The following is a 12,424-nucleotide window of genomic DNA, read 5'->3' as shown; positions in this document are numbered from 1 at the left end:
CATGAAATATTCATAAATTGGTGAATATTCACAACTAAAGCTTTCTCTAGTATAAGGCTCCTTGAGGCTCAACCAAGATTAACAAATTTATAATTTCAAGAGGTGTTTCTTTTGATTCATCCCTAGTATGTATACTCCACCTAGACACAAGACTTGATGTTATCCCATAGAGTGATTTCTTCTCTAGGCATGCCCCCCAAAAAGAAAAGGTAAGATCCCTTATTTATGTTCAACTCAATCTCCTTACCAAGAATGCAAGAAAAGAGCATACATAAGGAAATGGTGGGGATTACAATACAAAGGTATTCATTTTTAAATCCTAAATCCATATGTTAATGATAAATTTTAAGTCCCTTTTTTTAAAATGTGAGAAAGACATGGGAGACAATTTGATCTAAAATAAGAAAACATCCTATGTTGAAAGGAAATGTCTATGGTTACTTTTTAGAATGTATATTAGGGCTAGGGACAAGTGTACTCAAATTTAAGACTGCAAATGGTTTTGATGTCTCTTTGATAAAAAAATGGTGAGCCATAAAGATGTCAGATGCACATAATTGGTGAAGCAAATGTGCAAAAATAGAACCTAAAAAACTCTAGCAAGACAAAAAAAACAATTAGAGGTCAAAGTGCATAAATATAAACCAAATATAAAACTTTTAGAGAGAGAAATTGCAAGAGGATGAAGAAAACAAGACTGATGAAGTTGGAAATTAAAATTGCATAGAAAGGAAAAGTGTTAGAAGATGAAACATGTACGCAACTTTAAATTATTTTATAAGTGTATATGAATCAAACATGTAGAAATATGAAGTATATGTGCAATTGTAAAGAGAGAAAGAAAATTTTGCAAAATTAGGGTGCAAAACATGTAAAACTAGGTAACATATGCATAGTTGTTGTGACTGACAAGTTTTCAACTTACAACTCATAAAATGATCTCTAAAAAGATAAGAATGATTAGTAAAATGAGATAACAGTCTCATTAGGAATGCCAAGATAATGTGATAGAATTTGGTTGGTTATTGTGCATACCCACTAAGCCAATCCATAAACCCTAGCTAAGAAAAGAATTCAGCATCATCCAATAGAGCTATTCCTCTTAAGCACATGAACACAAGTTTTTTTTTTTAAATTACCAAGTTCACTAAAGAGATGCTTGACTCCATTACACCCCCTATCTTCCAGTATATTGAATGTGAAATGCACTCTCATATTTTTAGCACATGCACAAGAAGAGCTATGAAAGAATGGAGCTCGTTTAGCAATGTAAATCAATGATTGCGAGTAATATGAAGGAAATGATATCAAGATGATAAAATAATATATAAAGATGGAAAGAGTTCTCCAAATTATAAGATATATACACTTGTCTTGATTGATCAATTTGATTGAGTGATTGATCACATTACTCTCTTTAGTCTTTGTTGCCTTTGATTGATTATGGTATAATTGTGATTGTGAAAATGAAGAAATATATTCTTCATAGAGGTCCTCATGAAAATCAAGGGCTAGGATTAAGAAGTGGAAAATGAGTGGATAAGATTAAAGAATAAGTAAGGGTGATGTAGAAAATAATGATAAATAAGGAAACTAAGAGGTTAATGCAAATGAACGGATGAGATTAAGTGGTAGGTAAGGATATTGATTTTTGGTAACACATCACATGATGCAATGAATTTAGATATGTTGGGAGATGTGAGAGAAAATATATAAATGAATTAATTAAATTAATTAAATAATTTATTTAATTAATCGAGAAAAGATGAAATAAAGAGAAAAGTGATATTTGTTGTACACCTACAAGTTTAGAATTAATCCATGTTGATTGGGATTAGAAAACAAGGATCACAATTCATAAAATAGTTAATTAATAACAACAAAGTAAAAGTAAAAATTAAAATTAAAAACTATTTACAATAAAAGAAGAAAAATCTAATTACTATTTTTTAAATCAAAAGAAAAAATAACAATATATCTATATAAGATATACAATTAGCCAGATTACATACTTTCAACTTTGGATATCAAAACTCATATACATAAACCTTTTCCTAAACTATTAAACCCTATCAATTTGCATCACTAATTTGATGTAAGAAACCCAACATACTAATTTTACCAAAAGTAACATTAAGATTATTTTTTCCAAAATTTCAAAATTTCACCCAAAAATTACATTGTTGATTGAATCCTTTGATAGTTAAAATTTGAATATCATTGAAGTATTTTTTTCCTCCATGGCTATTGGTTGAGTATCATCGGCACGATATGCTCCTTGGCCTTGTTTATCCTCACCAATATTGCTAGCGTGACCTACTTCTTCACCTTGTTCATCGTCATGATCCATAGGAACTCCATCTCTTGCAACTCAATTACCCTTCATTGGTGATTGATTGGCACTTGTGACATAAAAAATACCCTCTCTTGTAGTAGTGAAATCAACAACATTGAAGTGCACAACTTGGCAATGCATGTCATCATATATCGGCTCATACTCAAGAAGAACCATAAGAGCATTTATTTAATGATGAATGTGAAGAAACATATCTTCACCTAAATCATGAAGAAAATGTTGAATGCTCCCTTTTAAGAATGACCCTTGAGGCATTGGATCCTCCAGGGAATTTTGTAACACAATCAACACATTATTATGTGAAGTACTTGCACAAAGTGATGTAAATGGGGCCCTTCCTGAGCCATTAATTTAGAAAAGAAATCAACAACACAAGGTTTCCCTCTTGCACCCACACTATTTGTGATTGTATCTAATGTTGTCCATTCTCTAATGTGAAACAAAAACCTCAATTTCAAATAGAGAAGGAATCACTCGTGCTCCTTAAATGGATAAGGCATCACACATATTTTTCAATATCACTAAATAAATAATTTATGTTGCAAATTAGTTTGAAAAAAAAAACAAAACAAAAAAAAATAGTTCAATGTCATTGGCTACATAAACCTCATATATTGAAGTCAAAAGTGGGTAGCAAAAGGGTCAAACTAGATAATTGACTAGCCAAAATCAAAGACACAAAACCTCAATTGGAATGATATTACCTAAATGTGGAGAAAATGGAGTGGAAATGAAGATAGCTCACAGTGATACTAAGTATGAGGACACTAATTTAGATTGACCAACAAAACTAATTTTCAAAGAATCTAAAATGGCTAGTTGATAGACAATAGAACCTTCTCATAAAACCAATATTTATCATGCCTTTAATATGTTATCATGGTCAAAATTAACTCTAAGATTGTAAAAGAAAGTGGAACAATTATAAGAAAAGGGACAATTACATTGAGAAAAAAATGATAAGAACTTAGGATATAGGATAAACAAAATGAAAGGTAAAGTGAACACTATAGAAATTGTGGTTCCACAAATCATCAATTGTAGAGGTCTAGGCAAGGTGTATAATGTTTTCCTTAGGGAATATTTATTGATTTTTCTGTTTGTACAAGTTTAGTGTGACCCACCTTTCTCTATGGGAACTCTTAAGGAGTTCTCAAAAGTGAATTTTACTTGTATATTTTTGTTTTATTCTTAATGACATTGATCTAAATCCCCTAATACATATTAGAGATTTGCAAGTAAGGACATTTTTCTCTTACATAAATAATGAAGAAAAGGGGGCACACAAATAAATTATTACAAGAAAAAATAGAATTTTTTTGTCTTGGAGACTACTAGTCTCATAAGGTTAAATCTAAACACTTGGATGTCTTTCTCAATAACTAAGTTATATTGATGAATTTACACGTTTCTCAACAAAAAGTGCAATAGTTAGATGGAAAAACTACGATGTCTAATAGATTGGCACATGTTGTAGGTATAAATGTCGTGGAGTTCCCTAAAAAGAAAATATTGCAAGAGCTCATTGATGAGCTAAAAATGAAGGAGCCTCATTCTCTATACAACTACCTTAATGCAACCATAATGATGATAAGGAAGTATACATCTAGTGGGCCAGATGTCATGATGATGTAGTGCACCTAGATTAGAGAGTCCGAAAACAGACTATCCAACCAAACTGTTGAATAACCACAGTAGAAAAAACATCACAACTCAAGAGATAAAATCAAACAAACTCCTTATTCCATTCAAATGTTGATTCCACGTGATGTGTCAGGTTGTAAGGCCTTCCCGATTACGACTAGCTACATCAATGAAATCCACAAAAACAAGATCTCACAAGACCCAACGAACCCTAGTTAGGTCAGATCTGCACTACAATAATTCTTTGACAGAAACAACCAAGAAGATCTAAACTTGTACTTGTAAGCCACCCGAGCAACCTATTTGTTTCATAAGCCCTCAAACCACTAGCTCTACTACCACCTCTAGTTCTAACTCTAGACCTCTACTACAACACCAGAATCGCAAATCCAACTCGAGCTCCACTTTAAATCTCAAAATTTGCTCTACAACACTTCCCCAAACCTTCTATTTATACTACTCAACCACAAGTCTGCTTACAAAAGAAATTAAATGAAAACATAACAAACCCAGCCCTAAAATAGGTCCTTACACATCCCAAGAATTGATTACAACATGATACTTACAACACATATTAGATGCATAGGTTGGTTATCCAATATCGGTAACCAGAAAATGGAGAAACAACAACAACCACTGAGCAAGGGAACCACCACTGAGATAGCTTGATAAAGCATCAATCGAGCACCAGAGGACACTAAGCCACTTGGTCACCGAGCAAGTCAGTGAACAAAAATTGAGTATCATCTAGAACTTTGCCGAAGTAATCGAGAAAAAAGCTAGTTTCAACCGAGCTCACCCACTTCCTTCATTGAGATCCAGAAATCAACTAACATCCATTCAAGATAGTCAACAACCCTGAGATGCTCATGATGTATCAAATACCCCAGTTTCGAAAAGAAGTTCTAGTAGCTCAAAGAACATTTTCTGGGATCCAGCACCCAAATCCTATGTTGTTGATTCTGGACATACATGTTCTCTAATTCCTTTACTTGTACACTCTTTCCTCTATTCAAGTTTTGTGAATCCTTCTCAGCAACAAACAATTTCTTGCCATGCCTTCTCACATCTTTCTTTGAGTGCTACAAGTCTTCTTTCCATGTTGATCTCTAACCCTTTTGGAATTCTTCAACTCAACTTAGTCATCAATACTCAAGTTCCTCCTACTAAAATCTACATACTGCAAAGGAATCAAGGTTGTTGCCACCCTTTACTAGAGTAATAACATTCTTGACATAATCATGTGCAGCCCTACAATCATACTACCAAGGTCTACCAAGCAATATGTGACTTGAGCTTATGTCCACAACATCACATAACACCTTATCTACATACTGTCCAATCTAAAAATTAACAAGACACTCCTCCCTCACCTCTAAAGCATGTTCATCTTGTAACCAACTAATCCTATAAGGACTGGGATGTCTAACTCTCTTCAAACCAAGTTTCTAAACCATCTCCTTGACAACTAGGTTATCAGTACTACCACTATCCACAATCACATTACAACATTTACCAGCCGACTTACATCGATTTCTGAACAAGTTCATCCTCTGACAAGGTTCCACCAGCTTCTTATCGAACAACGCTTATCGAGCCAGCAAGTTATCTACCTTAACCTCAGGCTCATTCACCAAGTTCTCATTCACCACAACATTCCTTCTTCCACCAACCTTCTTCTAACGAGCACATTCAAAAGATCCATGTCCTTCACCACAATTATAACACATACCTTTAAATTCACCTCTACTTGTTCTTCTCCTTTGTTCAACATGTATTGGTTCATTCTTAGCCACTAATTTATCATTTATTGATTATTCTTGCTTCTCCTTCCCTTGAGAATTACCTAGATGTCTTCTCTTCAACTTATCTTCTACCTTCAGGGCATACTGATAAGCATCCTCAACTAAATCAATTTTTAACATATCAATCTCATCCTAGATATTGAAATCTAAACCATTGACATACATAGCAATATTTTCCTTAGAAAGTTCTCTATGTCGAGATCGAATAGTCAACTTGTAAAGCTCTACCATCTCTTACGCTAATGTGGCTACTTATGAGGCCGGCATTGGAGGTCAGACTATGCATTCGGGGCTCCGTGATGTTGTGTCAGTTGTTGTAAGTAAACCAATAATGATTGATTTAGAACTTGATATAGTTGATGAGATCCCCACTTATGTGGATGATTTTTCATCCACTGTTGTTATCTTTCGTTTTAAGGGTTTCTAGCCCTCTCTATCAGATCTGCACACCTGGATTACCCGTGTTTGGGAGCCCATCATTTTGGAGACAGCCCAGATATACCCTGTGGCAAGGGGTTTTTTCATTGTGAAATTTGATACTATTAAAGATAGAAATGCCATCCTGCGTCGTGGTTTCTCATGGGGGGAGAAGTATCCCTTGATGGCTAAACCTTGGTATAAGGATTTTGCCCCATTGATGGAATCCTTTAATAAGATCCCTCTATGGGTTAGGTTGTCGAATCTCCCCCTTCACCTATAGGTGGATTCTGTCTTGGAGGTGGTGGGGGAAGCCCTCGGGGACTTCTTGCTAGTTGATATTGCATCTTCCAATGTGTTTCGGACATTGTATGCTCGAATTTTAGTTGAGATTGACATATCCAAGGGACTCCTTGAAATGATTAAGTTGGCCTCTCCTCTTGGATCTTGGATTCAACTTCTTGATTATAAGGGTATCCCCTTTCGTTGCAAGAAATGCCACAAGACTGGCCACCTTGATGCCCACTGCTCCTCTAAAAAATCTAGACTGAAGAAGTCCCCTTCTTGGTGGAAGGGGATTTGAAATAATTACTACACGATTTAGAAAGTCCCCTCTATGGGGGATCGTGACTCTTCTGAGGACACTTTGTTGGCAGACTCGACTGTTGTCTCTGATGGTACGATTGTTGCCCCAATGGTGGTGTCCTCTTCTATCCACCCCCTCTCGCATTTTGTCACTAGCGATTTGACTGTTGCCTCTCCTATGGCTCCATCTCAAGATGTTGTTGGTTTGTCTCAGGATGCTATTATCTCTTCTTTTGTTGTGGTCCTTTCCCCGGCTGAGGGGGTTTTGGGGGTTGGTTGTGGTTGTTGACTTTGTGTGGCAGAAGGTTGTTGGTATGGTGGAGGATGGATGAACCACAGTAAAAGAAAAAAAGGTCAAACCCTCCACTCCCTCTTTTGATATGGCATTACGCTCTCAAAAGATGAGACCAAAAGGGAAAGCTTGATGTGGATGTCCTGTTTTTAACTCTCTTGGCTCTTTTGGCCTATTGTTCTTTATAGTCTGACATGGTTAGGGACTTGATTATCTATTCCTTTTTAACCATGGGGTTTCAGGTGCTTGGTCAAAACTTATTTTTGTGGTTGTAGTGAACTGTGTTATCTGTGATGCCACCCTAGTCAACTTGTCTCGGTTGGTGACTTGTTTCACCTTTGGGCTATAGCTATATTTGGTTTGGGCTTCATTGAAAAAAAATTGATTTGTAAATGGTTTCAGGCACCCTTCAAAACCTATTTTCCTTAATCAAAAAAAAAAAAAAAACTCTTTATTCCATTCAAATGGAAATTTCAGACAATGAGTCAGCCTATAAGGCCTTCCTGACTACGACTAGTTATATCAATGAAATCTACAACACCAAGATTTCGCAAGACACAAAAAACCCTAACTGGGCTAGATTTGCAATACAATAACTCTCTGACAAAAACAACCAAGAATATCTAAATGTGTGCTCACAACCCACCCGAGAAACCTCTTTGTTTCCTAAGCCCTCAAGCAGCTAGCTCTACTGCTAACTCCCAGTCTAACTCTAGACCTCTACTGCAAAAAAAAATTTGCAAGTCGAGCTCTAACTCCACTACAAATCTCAAAACCTGCCTTACAACACTACCCCAAACCTTCTATTTATACTACTCAGCCACAAGTCAGCTTACAATAGAAACTAAATGCAAACATAACAAACCCAACCCTTAAATAGGTCCTCACACATCCCAAGAATCAATTACAGCATGATCCTTACAACACATATTAAATGCATAGGTTGGCCATCCAAGATAATCAACAGACACCAACTCGGTAAACCAGACAACCAAGAAACAATAACAACCATCAAGCAAGGCAACCCTCACTGAGCTAACTTGGTAAAGCAGCAACTGAACACTAGAAGGCATTGAGCCACTCAGTCACCGAGCAAGTCGGTCAATAGAAACTGAGTATCACCGAGAACTCCACCAAAGTAATCGAGCAGAAAGCCAGTTTCAATCGAGCTCACCCCCTTCCTTCACTGAGATTCATAAATCAACTAGAATCCATGCAAGATAGCCAACAACCCTAAGATGCTTGTGCATCACAAGAGCTCACTTTGTTGCATCTTCTTTTCCAAACACCACTACTTGGGTGGCCAATATTTGATTGGAGAGGGATTGCGGGCTATAGGGTCATGGCAACACAATCATACTTTAGGGAACTTGTTTTTATGAGAAATAAATTCTATATTCTTACTTTGGGATAAGTAGGAAATTAAGTTGGGGATGACAAGTCTATATTTTCGCTTTTTTTAACCTTTCTCAAACTTAGTCAAGACTTTTATGTTTGGTATGCTAAATACCATTATCTTAAGTTGAATCTTTCTATTACCTAGAACACATGCGAGCATTATGATATGACTATTTAATGAATGTTGATATAATATATATTATTAACATCATATGCAAAATATGATGAGATCAAAGAATTGGTCTCATATGTGATGTTTTGTACACTAAAATCTTATGCAACGTCTAAACTGAACTCGCTAAAGCATTTCATGCAACCAAGATCATATTTACTCCTATATTGATAGGTAAAAATTAGTTTAAACATGTCAACATTCTTGAATGCATTGAACTAATTGAAAGTGCTAATAATTTGAAGACCTCTTTAATATTTCAGCAACCACTCTTAGAAGTGTCATTTAATGTTCAATTGTATCATTGAGATTGGACACTCATAGTTTGATATGGACATATGATGTTGTCCCATCAGTGTTGATTTTTCTGATCTGTTGCAAATGTAATAGCACTACCCTATATTTGGTATGCATTTTTTCAAATTTGACAATCACTTATAGTTATATTGAGTATAAGCCATGAATAGACATGTCCCATGAAGGGACATGTCTATTCAGTAATCAGATAATTAATATAATAATAAATTTAATCATATATATATATAACTTTCTCTCATATACTTATATCTCATATAATTATATATAAGTTTATCTAACATAAGCTATCAAACATCAACACTCCCTCTTAGCACAAGACATATATTAACCATTGGTAATATTAGGAATGACAAACTTTAAGAATAACTATGATTAGAAGATATCCACCATTTTGATATTGAATTTGATATCAAGAGTATTGGTCTCTCAGAATATCAATGATATTCACCAAGTACTCAAAACAAGGTTTGATATCAAATCTGATATCAGAGTATTGGGCTCCCAGAATATCAATGATATTCGCCAAGTACTCAAAATAAGGTTTGATATCACATCTGATATCAAGAGTATTGGCCTTCCAAAATATCAATGATATTTACAAAATATTCTCTAAGTAATGGTCTTATAGAATGTTGAAATGCAAGACATTCACCATATACTCAATTTGTTTGATCTCGTCATACAAGTTATTGTAAGATCATCACCTTACAATAACTTCTACAAATACACATGACATCATTTGGAAGTCATCACTTCCTCATGATGTACACAATGGGTAAGCCCATTGAAATCACATAGTCACGAGTAATATTCAAGAATCACAATCCTCTTGTCTGATACAATTTATTGATCATAGGAGAATCCATCTGATTGAGATAACTAAAGGTTGACTAGATCATATCCTCTATCTACTCCCTCTCTTTCAAGGTTCCCTCTAATGAAATGTTAGGCTCCCTTTGAATCTCAATCTTCCTCTTCCTGCAATAACATTCTCGGAGGGAAAGATCAAGGAAACATCTTATAGTACATATTAAAATAAGAGAGATTGGTAAATACTCAATAAAATAAATCATTGTCTGATTTAAATATATACATTAATCTATTCTCATTAATGCAAATTTTCCATAATCTTATATTCATTTTTTTTTAATTTTTCCCTTATGTTCTTGAACATAACTAAGTCTCTAGAAATAAAATAACATAAATTCATGTAAATGAAATAAATTCATAAACTTGCCTCACATGAACTTTACCTCTATTCCCTCCAAAAAGTAAATCACATTTATTGATTATAAATGTTCTTGGTTGTAATTTGGCCCTCTTCTAATTGTCCACATTGCTCTATATACACCATGATGAAACCATGTAAGTGTGGACGATGGTAATATTTTTATATCCGCAAAACAACTGTCCTCCCTTACATTTAATGTTTGGTATGTCTATTTTGTAGTGATTACAAAGGTTTATCTCCAATCCATCCAATGAATGCTCTCTTTTTTTCATCATCCTCTGAAGTTAAGTGTCAGATGTCTCACACTATTTCAGTAATCAATATTGGTTCCACTGTCACAAAGCACAATACGGAGATGAATTTGCATCAATTTGTATTATCGTGTATATGCAGCACAAATTTAATATCCCATGGTCTCACACCACAATGGTTATAGGAGAGTCTGGAGTCCAACATCATAGAACTTAGAGCCAAAGAAGAATTGTTAAGGCTAGTAATGTTGTTTGTTGCTCCCACTTAATTTACATTTGCATCCCAGCTCTGATACTATGTGATTTGATTTTTCTAGATCTATTGCAAATGTAATAGCACTACCATATATTTAATATGTGTGTTTCAAATGCAACAAATCACTTATATTTATATTGAGTATAAGCCACAAATAGACATATCCCTTCATGGGACATGTCTATTCGTTAATCAGATAATATAATAATGAATTTAAATCATACATATATATATATATATATATGATTTTATCCGTTAGAAGCTATCAAACATCAACAATTAGAACTCTTAAGTTTACACTTTTCCTCAAAGTGTTGTCTTGTGAAAGTGTATTGAGTCCCTTCATTTGCAATATTTTGTGTTCATGAGGCCGAAAAGGATAGCTAGAGGGAAAAAGATTGTGGAGGACAAGATAAATCCTCCTAAGATCACCCCTGATGTTTCTCACCTAATCTAAGAATTGGATTTATCAAAGGTAGATATATTTTAGAGAACTTATTAGTTGGGAAGTTTGGAAAGGGCAAGATTCTCTACACAAAACTTTGCTATGCTCTTACAAAAGTTTGAAAGTATGAAAAAGTTGAATGCTCATTTTTTAGAATGACCCTTGAGGTATTGGTTTCTCTAGGGAAATTTGTAACATAATAAACACATTATTATGTGAAATACTTGCACAAATTGATGTTAATGGGGGTCCTTTCTAAGTAATTTTAGAAAAGATATCGCTAACGCAAAGTTGCCCTCTTGCACCCACACTGTTTGTGATTGCATCTTATATCCATTCTCTCCTAAAAGAATATAAGATTATTGTTAGGATCAGAGGTATAACTCTGCATGACAGAAATGGAATTGTTAAATATACAATTTGCAGATGACATTACAACCTCTGTGGAACTTGAAGAAAACAATGTAATTAATCTTATCGAGAAGCTTAAATTCTTTTGCTTGGTATCTGGAGCAAGAGTGTTTGAAGTCAAGCCCATCGTACTTGGATGGACTGGTACACCTTAGAGTGGTTCAATAAGGTGGATTTTCAGTTGGAGAATGGGAAGTGGCAGAGGGGGATAAACAAGGCAGATACTTGGGGATCCCCTTTCGTATTAGCCTTTCTTAAAACAAATGTGGTTGAATCAAAATGATAAATGATAAAATGTCAGATGGCTGGAATAGGTAATATTTGTCTTTGGGTGGTAAGATACATATTTAATAAAAGTTATCATCTCCATATAGTCTCTACCTTGCCTTGGATTGGCTCTTCAGCAATTACCAACTAAATGAGATACAAAAAAAACTCAGACGCTTTCTATTGTTAGATGGTAAATAGGACTGGGGGGGGAGGGGTTGCGGGCAGGGGACGTTACAGTAGGTCTTGAAAAATCATGGCATTACTTTGGCAGTGAAATGGATTATTAGAATCCTTGCTAAAACAGAGCCGTGGAAATTTTAGTAAGGAATAACACTCTGTTCGGTGTTCCCAAACATTCCAAAAAATATGACCCTATTTATAAGTCCCTATCTGTTTGTGATCTTCTCATTGGTAAGTGTGTTATAAACACATTTAATAGTTTGTGGGAAGCATGGGAGATGGTTGAGGACAAAGTCATTGTCATTTTATGTGAGATCATAATAGAAACATTTTTGCTCATACATCTATCTATAGGAACCTGGAACTTAAAATGCAAACCTCTTGCTTTACTTA

This window comes from Cupressus sempervirens, chromosome 6 (assembly GCF_028749045.1).
Source record: "Cupressus sempervirens isolate cs-2001-9-10 chromosome 6, ASM2874904v1, whole genome shotgun sequence".
Lineage (NCBI taxonomy): Eukaryota > Viridiplantae > Streptophyta > Pinopsida > Cupressales > Cupressaceae > Cupressus > Cupressus sempervirens.
Note: the sequence above shows the minus strand (reverse complement) of the source record.